The sequence below is a fragment of the Stegostoma tigrinum genome, chromosome 38, assembly GCF_030684315.1.
Source record: "Stegostoma tigrinum isolate sSteTig4 chromosome 38, sSteTig4.hap1, whole genome shotgun sequence".
NCBI classification, from domain to species: Eukaryota; Metazoa; Chordata; class Chondrichthyes; order Orectolobiformes; family Stegostomatidae; genus Stegostoma; species Stegostoma tigrinum.
Window position 1 is genome coordinate 26,208,068 of NC_081391.1, and position 12,753 is coordinate 26,220,820.

At 40.0% G+C, this 12,753-nt stretch overlaps 1 protein-coding gene across 1 annotated transcript in view; it reads right to left on the bottom strand.

Moving 5' to 3' along the window:
• The window catches only part of LOC125447092 (RNA binding protein fox-1 homolog 1-like), a 347,070-nt gene that overhangs the window by 212,107 nt on the left and 122,210 nt on the right, over positions 1-12,753 (bottom strand).

Here is a 12,753-nt window from a genome sequence, read left to right on the forward strand (position 1 = left end):
TTCTCTCACTCCTATCTTGAATGTGGTATTACATTTGCTAATTTCCAATCTGCTGGGGCCATTCTCGTGACTAGCTCACTGCGGCAAACCATCGCCAACAACCAAGTAAGTAATCCTCCCCTCAAGCCGACAGTAAGCAAGTTGGATTAGGTTTGTTTGTTGTGGTAAACACTTAATACAAAAACCAAGGGCAAAATGATCTTAAACTCTGTTTAGACTTCTCGACATGGTTCTACCCTCTCCTACACAGCTGACCAATCCATTTTCCACAATGGTTTTTGTTTCATTTGATTCTTCCTTATACTTTACAATGGCATTTTCTAGGACTGCAAAATGGCTACCTCTGCAAGCACCAAGGTAATGTGGATCCCCATTTTTCCTGATAGTAATATCTATCTACCTATGAGACAGCATATGTACCAGTGACACTCAGCTTTATCACCCACCTTGACTCTATACTCATCTGCGCTTTCAAATCGCTTTCCAAAGTCAAGTCACAGGCCAACTACAGCAAAATTTGACAGGAGCCAGGGAATGTGGATTGGGAGCAGCTGCTTGAGGGTAAATCCACGTATGATATGTGGGAGGCTTTTAAAGAGATGTTTTTTAGTGTGCAGGACAGACACGTCCCTGTGAAAATGAAGGACAGAAAGGGCAAGATTAGGGAACCATGAATGACAGGTGAAATTTTGAGACCAGAAAGAGGCAAAAGGAAGCATATCTAAGGTCTGGGCAACTGAAAGCAGACGAAGCTTTGGAAGAATATCAGGGAAGTAGGACCGATCTGAAACGAGGAATTAAGAGGACTAAAAGGGGTCATCAAATATCTTTAGCAAACAGGGTTAAGGAAAATCCCAAAGCCTTTTATTCCTACTTAAGGAGCAAGAGGGTAACTGAAGAAAGGGTTGGCCCACTCAAGGACAAAGGAGGGAAGTTAGGCAAGGAGTCAGAGAAAATGAGTGAGATTCTTAATGAGTACTTTGCGTCGGTATCTGGATCAGTGCAGACTTAGAGGGCCGAAGGGCCTTTTCTTGTGCTGTAATTTTCTTTGGTCTCTTTGTTCTTTGAGAGATACTGGAATTTTCCAAATGAACAGTGGGGAGACTAATGCCTCAAAAGCTTTGACCTACTGCCTCAGACTCCCTTCTTATACAATAATCGTGAACCAAGCACTGCAACTCAGACAGAGATAGCAAGAACTGCAGATGCTGGAGTCAGTGATAACTCACTGTTGAGCTGAAGGAGCACAGCAGGCCAGGCAGCGTCAGAGGGGCAGGAAAGTTGATGTTTCGGGTTGGGACGCTTCGTCAGAAATGGGGGAATGCTCGGTTTGATCAAATTCACCTTTCAAAACCTCTCACCTGTACTTGCCTTACAAAAACAAACTCAATATTCCAAATATTCTTGTTGCTAAACTTTTTGAATTTCTCAATATGAATTCCAAACTGATGAAAGACCTGCCACCCATGATCTTCCCACACCAAGTTGTACTCATCCGTCCTATCGACTGCCACTAACTCCATCTCCGAAGGCATCAAACCTAGTCTTTTTTCTCCCAAATACAGTGTAGTTTATTTGGAACATTTGCAGAAGTATATTACAACATTTGCAACTTACAGCAAGTGCAATAAAATTTAATTTTTGCCCCCACTAAGTGTGCTCTGTTCTAGTGCCTCATTACAATTGCAATACTTTTCAATATTTATAACATATATTCCATGTCAGACATAAAGCTTGAGGTAAATCACCTCAAATTGAAAATTACACTAAGTGCAATAGAATAAAAATTATATTGTACAACACGCTCCATTTTGCCATGTCCCAGAACACTCTTCAATTCTCTTCAAGGTACCCGGCTTAAGAAGTTCCACAGTTTCCAGACCCTCAACTTACTATAGCTGAAAGGTCTCCGGAAGAGAACTTTCTGAAGAAGGGTCCAGACCCATAACGTCAGCTTTTCTACTCCTTTGATGCCACCTGGCCTGCTGTGGTTCATCCAGCTTCACACTTTGCAATCTCAAAGTGCAGCATCAGCAGTTCCTACTATCTCTGAGAATTTTCCCCATTGTGATTATTTTGCCCAAGCTTTAGTGCTTCCCTCTGCACTAAAAGCTGGGCTTTGGGATGTGCCATTCTGCAACATTCAGTTGAGAACAAATCCTTGTACTGATAAAGGCCAGCAAGGATCAAACACTATCTTAACACTGATGTCAGGCTCACTAATCTATAGTTCCCAGGCTCCTTCTCACAGATCTTCTTAAATAAAAGGCACAACATTAGCCACTCTCCAGTACCTCAGCCATGGCTGTAGACAATATAAATCTCTCTCCTCGGGGACCCACAATTTCTTCCCTGACTTCCCACAATGCCCTCAGATATACATGATCAGGTCCTGGCGATTTCTCCAGCTTTACTTTTTAACACCTCCAGCACTTCCTCTTCTGTAATATGGACTGCTTTCAAGACATCAATATTTATTTCAGAGGTCCCTAGCCTTAATTGCATATACTATAAGAAATCAGCTGACAAAAATACAATGAAATTATAAGCTTATAAACACCATGTAAAAATAATTGGAATAAATAAATTCTGCCTATCTCCCACATGAACGAAACTTAACCATCTCCTATTGACATTCAATTGCATCACCATAGTTGAATCCACCAAATTACCACTGAGCAGAAACTGAACTGGACCATCCATATTAATACTATGGCTACAAGAGCAGGTCAGCATCTGAGAATTATCACAAACACAGTTAAGCACAGATATCAAATCTACTCCACATCCACAGGCTCAACAGTTATAGCATTACAATCCATGCAAGGGCTCAAAGCTAGAAAAGTTACCCATCAGAAAATGATCAACAACATACCTTAGGTGAGTACTGTTCCTTTATCAGTCACACAAGAGATTATTGTTTGGAACAAGGTAAGAATAATTGGGCACCAAGTTTCTGCATAGATTAGTTCGGATAAAATGCCTTCATTAAGGAGGAAAGTTCAAATCTGCTTTCATCCAGTAACCACCTAAAACTGAATTCCACTGCAAAGTGCATTAGACTGAATCCAAGTTCTTTCCCTTTCACTTACTAGGGATACTAAGTCTAACTGTCATTCCGTCATGGTCACTAAAATATAAAACCACACAGGCCATGGACAAAATTTTACAGCTTGCACACATGAATGGCTCAGTTTATGCAACATGCATTGTTTACCTGGTGTGCCACTGTAACTGCTCTTCTCCCTTAATCAGTGTAAAATTAGTGGCAGCAACAGTCTAGTGCATTGGTACTAAAATGAGTTGGAATATCAGTAACTAAGTGCGGCTGACAGTTGTTTCAGTGAAAATGCTGCTCAACTAGAAAAACGCAAGGAACGTGAGGTAGCTATCTCTGCTGTATAGGAATGGTTAGTGGATTTAAAATCACGTCCAGCTTTTTATGTGAATAAGAATGTTGGAAAGAAGGCAAATAAAGATTTCAATAGGTAAACAACAGGTACCTGAATTACCTTAGAGAAAACAATAACAAAAATGTTCTGTTGCAATGTGTAAGGATTTAGCTTCAAAACTCCCTGTATTTATCAGCAAAGTGGTTTCATTAATAGGATTTGTTTATTGAGCACCTATGTATGGTGCATATGGCAAAGTGAAATGATAAATGCCTTTCCCCCAAAATGAAAGGAAATTCAGTGCTTATGATAAGCTCGAAACTTTTGTACATAACCTGGTGCAGATATGTTTAGGCTGAACTCTCTGCTACAGGGACATTGTATTTATTTTTTAAAATAAGCACTATCGTCTCAAGTCGGAATTCAGAAAGCAAGAACTGTCATTTGCTCACAGCTAACACACACGCCTTGAGAGACACACCTCTCGAAATCAAGCAAAGCAAGCATATGGTAAACCATTTCCCAAAATAGCAACTTTCTACTATCTTAAGTATCCAGGTACAATTTAGCAATTACCCATCCTTCCTGAACTAACAAATACAGTCAAACGAAAGTCATGGAAACAGGCGTGCCAAAATAACGTCAGAATCAGCTATAAGAAGAAAAGACATACAGCCTTCTCCCATGTAAGGAGATGAATTACTTAGGGCTTTTTGAATAGATGCTTGTCTTTTACTGACCTACTTACAACAAGCTACACTTCGGAACAAATCAAAATCAATTCACACACAAACTGTTCAAAAGGGTCACTGCACTCAAGATTCTCTAAACCATTCAAGTAATCCAAAAGGGAATGAAAATTTAATGCTGAATTTTGAAATAAAGACTTGATTCCTAAACACAATCTAAAATAATTTTGCTTAATCTTTTATGACAGCTCAAGCTCTTGTCATCCAGTTATGAAACACCAGGAAACACTTGATGTAATTGAAAGTTGCTTCAGTTAATCTGGAGGAAGATTGCTAAAATTTGACGTGATACTGAGCATTATTTGGTGCAGTTATTTTGTTATAAATTTGCTCATCAGAGGAATTTACTGATCTTCTCTAACTGATAAGCTCTGGAGAAGATGGTGGTAAGCTGCCTTCTTGAACTGCTGCAGTCTTTGGAGCGTAGAGACGGCCACAGTGTTGTTAGGAAGGGAGTTCCAGGATTTTGACCCAGCAATAATGAAGGAATGACAATATAATTCCAACTAAGTATAGTGTACGACTTGGAGGCAAACTTCAACAACTCTGATCAAAGAAGCCTTGATGAATTACTGCAGCATGTCTTGTAGATGGTACACATTGCTACCATGGAATCAGAAGGGAATTAATGTGGAAGGTGGTGGATTGAGTGCCTATGAAGCAGGCTGCTTTGTCCTCGAAGATGCCAAACTTAAGTGTTGTTGGACTTGCACTCATCCAGGTAAGTAGAAATCAGTCTATTATACTCCTGTCTTGTGTCTTGTAGATGGTGGACGGACAGACGCTGCAGTTACAGAAAGTGAGATGCTTGCTGCAGGACTTCTAGCTCTGATCTGGTCTTGTAGGCACTGTACTTGTAAGGTTAATCCAGTTCAATTACTGGTCAATGGTAACCTTCTAGGTAGTGATAGGGAGGGATTGAACTATGGTAACTTATTGGATGCCAAAGTGCGACAGATTCTCTCTTGTTGGAAATGGTCATTGCCTGACTCTGCTTGCAGTATAAAAATGTTATTTGTTGCGTTAGCCCAAATCTGGATTTTAACTAGGTCTTGCTGCATATGAACACTAACAGCTTCAGGATTTGCTGTAAACCTTACTTTTCTCATGGTAGGGCAACAAATACCATTGAAAAATACCAACAATAGAGGAATATCCAAAGAGGGTGGAATTCAGGAAAGGTGATGAGTTCCCTACAGTCATGCAAGTCCATTCTTTGAATAGTCTGTTGCACATGGAACATAATTCAAAACATGCTTTAGTAGCAAACCAGGTATCATTACTTCACTGAATAAACACAGGGCACTTATTTATTTAAGGAATCTATCATTTTTTACTATTTGCAAAGAAACTTGCACAGCAGATTATTATTACCTGATTTCCCAAGACATGTAGAATACCCTACAGTTGCTCCCTGAACAACTTGCCTTTTTAAGAAAAATGTCCACAGTCAAAATCCTGTGGAGAAACATATCCTTTGTCATTTAACGTACAAAAGTGGTTTTGTGGCAATCAAATAACCCAAAGGTAAGTGCAAAAAATTGAAGCAATTCAGCTCATTCGGATGTTTTCTCTCAGAAATATTACTGTTCTCCTTCTCCACAGCAGTATTCACATTCTTAAATAACTCCAATTTTACCTCAATTTTCCTCCCCAGAAATCCGTCCTAAATACGAATCATTTCAATTGCTCCTTTTAATAGTCCCAAACTTCTTGACTGCTACTTTGGTACTCTGTCCTCACATACTCAAATCATGGGCGAATTCTGAATTATCCATTTCATATCCTGTAGGGAATTATGAGGTAGTCCAACATTAACCTTCTTTCAAAATTTACAGGATGTTTAATTTTTTGTAACTTAGTTAGTTGATACAAAGATCACCCTCATGCCCTTGCTCTCCACTGCCTCCATAGCTTGGACACTTGCTGGGTGATTGTTGAAATGACAGGTCAGACAGTATATTTGAAACACTACATTTTATTCCAAAAGTAGCTAATTAGGACGATTTTTCTTTAAAATATATTTAATTAAAATTTTACAGCAAGGGAAACTATTTGTGAAAGAACAGGCCTCAAGAAATTCACAGTGGTTTGTAATACTCTAAAGAACCAAAGTTGATTCTCACTAGACATGCCTGTTTTTGTTCTAAAAAAGCAAGTTTCATAACAACAGGGTGCATCTTTACCATACACACTGTAGTGGTTCAAGAATGGAGCTTCTCAGACAATTAGGGATGGAAGAATATTGTTGCCCTCAACAATACACACATCTAAGGAAATGAATTGTATCTAGCCAGGCTGCATTATATATCATCTAGATGTGGTAGGTTTACTGACAGATCAGCCAACAATATTATTCCTTCATCCAAAGGCAAAATTACCCCTTGTAAAATAAAGATAACAAAGTGTGGAGCTGGATGAACACAGCAGGCCAAGCAGCATCTCAGGAGCACAAAAGCTGACATTTCGGGCCTAGACCCTTCATCAGAGAGGAGAGCTCTCAGATGAAGGGTCTAGGCCCGAAACGTCAGCTTTTGTGCTCCTGAGATGCTGCTTGGCCTGCTGTGTTCATCCAGCTCCACACTTTGTTATCTTGGATTCTCCAGCATCTGCAGTTCCCATTATCCTTGTAAAATAAAATCGTTTTTGGGAAGAAAAGCTGAGAAAAACAATTCCAAACTAGCTGGCTGAAACAGTTAATTAGAAACTATTTTAAAAATTCCAACCTGAATTTACACTGCTTAGCACAGCCAGTGTTCATAAATACCTCCGGAGGCTACAGCTAAAAGAATGCTGAATTTCATTTTATTTTTGTTTGACTCTCCTAAAGTGCTGATACATATTAAGGACAGTTACTGGAGCTGTATTCATCTGTAGGACAATACCAAAGGGACCACTCTTCCTGTGTAAGCCTAGATAAATAGAAAACTGTCAATGGGTTCCAAGATTTGAAGAAAGGAATTTTTTTTATATACAGCCAGAGTCATCAAAGCCTCGCATGGAGTTTCGCTATTTTCAGCGAAAGAAACTGATCAGAAGCAGGGAGGCTAATTGACTTATTTTTTCACTCCAAATGCAGGGACAGACACCTGATCATTAAATTTGACATCAACCAACAGGACAGGAACTAATTTAGACTGGATGTTTCTTTTATTTTTCAGAATTTGTTGCAACGTCTTAATATACAACCATCTCAATTATAAGTCTAGATTTGTACTTATTTTCCTTGTTTAAATCTCTCTGCATAGTTTCTCAGTGTAAGAGATAACCTGCGCAGGGCCTCCAATAATTGTATAGTACATACTGGTTCACATTTTACAAACTGACACTTGACTTCTATTCATTCGATTCCTAGTCAACAAATGATTATTGCATGGAAATGGTAAAATGCAAGTACTTGAGATTAATATTTTCCAGATTTTGATGATAGGTTAGAATGTGCAAATTGTTTGAATTTTGCCTTTCAAGATATTTAGTTAAGATCTCTAACAGTTTCATCCAGAATGTGAATGCAATTTTAATACCAGACAATTAAAGCAATGGCACACATGCCCAATGCAAGATACAGAAATAAGCAAACATGTGATAGCTGAGCTTTCCCAAAAGATTCATCATCTCCCAGGACTCTGGCAAGACAAATTTCAAAAACAAGCAGCTGGATGCAATAAATACACGAACAAATCAAAAACTGGTTGTAGTGAGATCACGGTTAAGCAGTTCCAGTCGGGTCAAAAACAAGTCATAACATTATACATTTCTTTCATCGCCAACAGGTATACATGAAACCAATTAACACGTTTCTTCACTTCAGTGGATGATCTGGAAGAAAATTGAAATGAGCTTTGACACTGGTCACCTTCCGCAGATTCCTCTGGCTAAATCCCCCATGTTCTTCTTTGCTAAATGGTGAAATTTAACTGTGAGGTCCAAAAGACAATTTAGTTTCAACAAGACAGAGGATCAAAAATATAAATGAAATGAGATTGTTCCTAAAAAGATTATCTTCGCATCCCCACAATGGAAGAGTACAAAAACAGCTTAAGAGGGCATAGGACACATTCCTTTCATTAGGCAGAACAGACTGTGGAGGTCGAGATGGTGGTAAAACCATTTCGCTTTGAGCATAAGAAAGTATTTGTATCTTTCGGTGATCCAATGGCTGAGGATGAAAATGCAAACCCTCAATAGGCAACCCCAGATCCCACAGCAAATCTAATTACACCACCTTCCATCCAAAGGAGCAGTGGCATTACGGCAAGGTAACCGAGCCAGTAATCAAAAGGTTCCACGGAGACAAATTTCACTTCGGCAGAATGGGGAGAATTTTAATTCAGTTCATTCACGTATGTGAAAGAATAAACTAATCTCATTATGAATTATAAATCGACTAGATTGTCATAAAAATGCAACTTGTTCACTAATGACCTACAAGTGAGGAAATCCACCAACCTCATATGGTCTGTCTAACACAAGACTTCAGTATCTGATTGGCTTTCAACTGCTTTCAGAATCAGCTGAGCAATTCACTTGAATCAAACGGGCAGAGAAAGCACCGTGGGTACAGCCACACCACATCCATAAGGACTGCAGTGGTTCAGGAAGGCAACACACCACTACCTTCAGAAGGAAAATACGAGTGGATTTTAAATGTTGGCCTTGCCAGTGACACTCGGATCCTAAGGGCAAACAAAAATAGTTTCATTGTCCCAGCTACTGCCTCTCCACTGTTTCCCCTTCCTGTGGTTGACAGGATGCCTATTTGTATTTGTTCTATATTTTTACAGTTCTCTTTTTACTCTTTACATGCCCTCCCATAGCCACTTACACATTCAACAGAACATCCTCCAGCACTTATGCGCCTCCAGCATGATATGACCATCAAACATACTTCTCCTACACAAGGAGTGTTCTCCAGTCCCTCCCAAGACACTTTCTCCAAGAAGTGAGGAAATTCAAGACATACCTTTTCGCTTTCTCTCTTTCCACTCTCCACAAACATTCCATCCAAGCAAAACAGCAATTTATTACTACTTATGTCAATTTTGTACAATTTGCTAATGCTGCAAATATTAGAAGTTAGTGGTGGGGTGGTAATGACAATGGACTAGTAATCCAGAACCCCAAGCTATTGGTCTGGGAACGTGAATTCGAATCCATCATGGCAGTTGGTGAAATTGGAATTCTATAAAATCCGGAATAAAAAGTTAACCTAATGGGAGCCGTATAACCACTGTCAATTGTCATAAAAACCCAGATAGTTCACTAATGCCCTTTGGCAAAGGAAATCTGCTGTCATTACCTAGTCCAGCCTGCATGTAACTTCGTATCCACAATATGGTCGACAGTTATACTGAAAAATTAGGGATAGGCAATAAATATTGCTGTAGCCGGAGATGTTCACATCACAAGAACAATTAAAAACGTGTGTGGTAATTTGCTAATATTATTGCACTGATGGCTCACAATACAGTTTCTTACTCAGCTTGGAAGCCAAACACAGGCAGTGGTCACCATTCAATGCACCAATCTGACCCTGAGTTTACAACCACTTGCCCTTTTAGTTCTCCATCCCATTATAACCTCACCGTTCCAATGAAGATCAACATCGTGAGAAGCAACCAATTCAATTAGGAACTTTACAGTTTTCCATATTCAGTGGTGAAATCAACAATTTCAGGTGATAACTAATTCTGAAGAATAGTATTCTTGACATTAAGACCACTTTTTTCTACCTGTCCCCATAACCATTAACAAAATCAAAAATGTGTACCACTCAGCCTTGAACATATTCAATAGCTCAGTGTCCGCTGCTGTCTTCAGGAGACGGTTCCAATAACAATCAACCCCCTGGGAGAAGAAATTCATCATTTTCATTCTAGATGACCCATTTATTTTGAAGCTCTGTCCAAGTTCTAGACATTCCCACAACGGGAAATGTCCTCTCAAGGTCTATCCTGTCCAGTCCTTTCAGAATCATACCAGTTTCAACATGATCCCCTCTCATTTATCTCAACTCCAAAGAGTACTGGCCCAAGCTGCAAAACACTTCGCCATTAGATATGACCTTCATTCCAGAAAATAACTCAGTGTATCTTTCCAGAACTGCTTCCCATGCAGTTCAATGCAAAAATATTCTTTCTTGCAGTATCTGTAATACTGACTGTACAGGCTCATGTATGAGGACACCCAAATCTCTCCACTGCAAAATTCTGCAGTCTCTCTCTATTTAAATAATATTCTGCTTTTCTATTTTCCTGCCAAAGTGGAAAAACTCACATTTCCCCATATCGTTCTGCACCTGACAATTTCCCCCACCTCCACTCACTTGTTCCAACAATGCTGGCACCTTCTCACAAACTGTTTTCCTACTAATGATACCTGTGTATCATTAGTAGAAATGGCTGCAATAGTCAGTTCCTTCACCAAAGAACAGTCATCCTAAATAACACAGGCCCCAGTATTGATCCTTATGGCACTCTAACTCAGCAAACAGAAAATGACTTATGCATTCCAATCTTTTGCCAGGTAGTTTGTTAATCTTCCATTCATGTTTGTATTTCACTCCCTACAGCATGAGTTGTTAGCTAGCAATAACCTTTTGGCACTACAGGAAATCCAAATGCACCAACTCTTCTGGTTCCCCTTCATCTGCATCCTCAAAATAGCTCTTTAAAAAACTTTTAAACTGATTTCACTTTCACAAAACCAAGTTGACTCTGCCAGATGCATTTTTCTAAATGGCCTGCTACTGCCTCTAAAAAAAAAATGAGGTCTGGCACCTTCTTGATATCAGACTTTTAGCTCTCTGGCCTCCAGCTTAATTCTCTGTCTCCCTTTTTCTTCAACAGTGGTTTTCCAAGACACTGAGACCTTTCCAGAATCCAAGCAATTTTGCTAGATTACAACTAATGCATGCACTATCTCTGCTGCCACTTCCTTTAAGATCCTAACTAAGGCGGCACGGTGGCTCAGTGGTTAGCACTGCAGCCTCACAGCACCAGAGACCTGGGTTTAATTCCCGCCTCGGGAGATTGTCTGTGTGGAGTTTGCACATTCTCCCTGTGTCTGCGTGGGTTTCCTCCGGGTGCTCCGGTTTCCTCCCACAGTCCAAAAGATGTACAGGTTAGGTGGACCGGCCATGCTAAATTGCCCGCAGTATTCAGGGGTGTGTGGGATATAGGGGGATGGGTCTGTGTGGGATGCTTCAAGGGGCGGTGTGGACTTGTTGGGCCGAAGGTCCTGTTTCCATACTGTAGGGAATCTAACCTAAAGGCCTAACCAGGGCTTTCTACAGCTTTGAACAAAAACATAGGAAAACTGCTGCTTATGTCCAACCAAGGAAGATATGAGCAGCAATGGATTAAATTGAAAAGCAGAACCAGGCTCTTGGCCTCCAGCACAATGAGTTGCACATTTATGTCACGCAGAGCAAACCAAATTGGCTAGAAGTAGTTAAGATGGTGTGGCATCTCACAGTCAGTCCAAACTGACTTCGTCGGATGCTCACTGATGATGTTACCTAGAATGATGACGAAACGTCTGAAAACTAACCTTCCAGCTCAGCGAGCAAACTCACATCCAGTCCAAACTGTATTGTCTACTGTTACCCTTTTGGATAAGTATGCCTGAAAACAATTCAGCTTTTGCTCTGTGCTCACATGCTGGGTTCCACTACAGCGGGATATGGGGATGTTCACAAAGCATCCTTCTCCTGTTAGTATCTGGTTGGTCACCTCCATTCTCAATGGAACGTGGCTGGTAATGTTCGTGCTCTAATCCATTGGTCATGGTACTGGGCAGCAACCCAAAAATCATTCAATTAAATTTTATAAATTCAGAAAGTTATGGGCCAGCACAACAAAAATATGATCAAGTTTTCTGATTGTCACAAATAACCCAAATAGGCATTAGATATCCTTTAGAGCAAGGATCCTACCATTTAACTTGATCTGATCCACAAAGGCCTGCAATCTAATGGGATGTTGGAACTTTTTTAATGTTCTTAGGTCAAACAGAGATGACCATTAAACGCTTGGCAGCATTACTCATTGTGCACCCTCTGTTAATGAGCACTCTTCAATTTCAACCAGGCAGCTTTTCATACCAACTTTTGGGTTTAAATGCCAATTTAGTAATCGTGCTCTATACTGACTCCCAGCATGTATTCAGTTTGGTGGAGCTCAACAAACTTGTCAGTCATTGACAACAGTATAATCGTTAAGACCAAAACTGTCAGACAAAAAAAGACAACTTTAGAAGACCATTTTTTCTGTCAACTGTGTTCCTTCTTAGTAAATGTAGCATGTGGACTGCCACTGGTCCAAAAGGCATCTTAGAACACCTTCTCAATGAGTTGTGCTGGCCCAGCCAGTGACACCTAAATTTAATTAATGACTTTTAAAAATGCCAATATTATCTGTATCTCACATATTGTAATCATAATCACTTTCCCAGACTTCACAATGCACTAAATCCTAGAACCCAGGTTCAATTCCACCCTCAGCCGACTGTCTGTGTGGAGTCTACACATTCTCCCTGGTCTGAGTGGGTTTCTTCCAGGTACTCCAGTTACCTCCCACAATCCAAAAACGCACAGGCCAGGTGGATTGGCT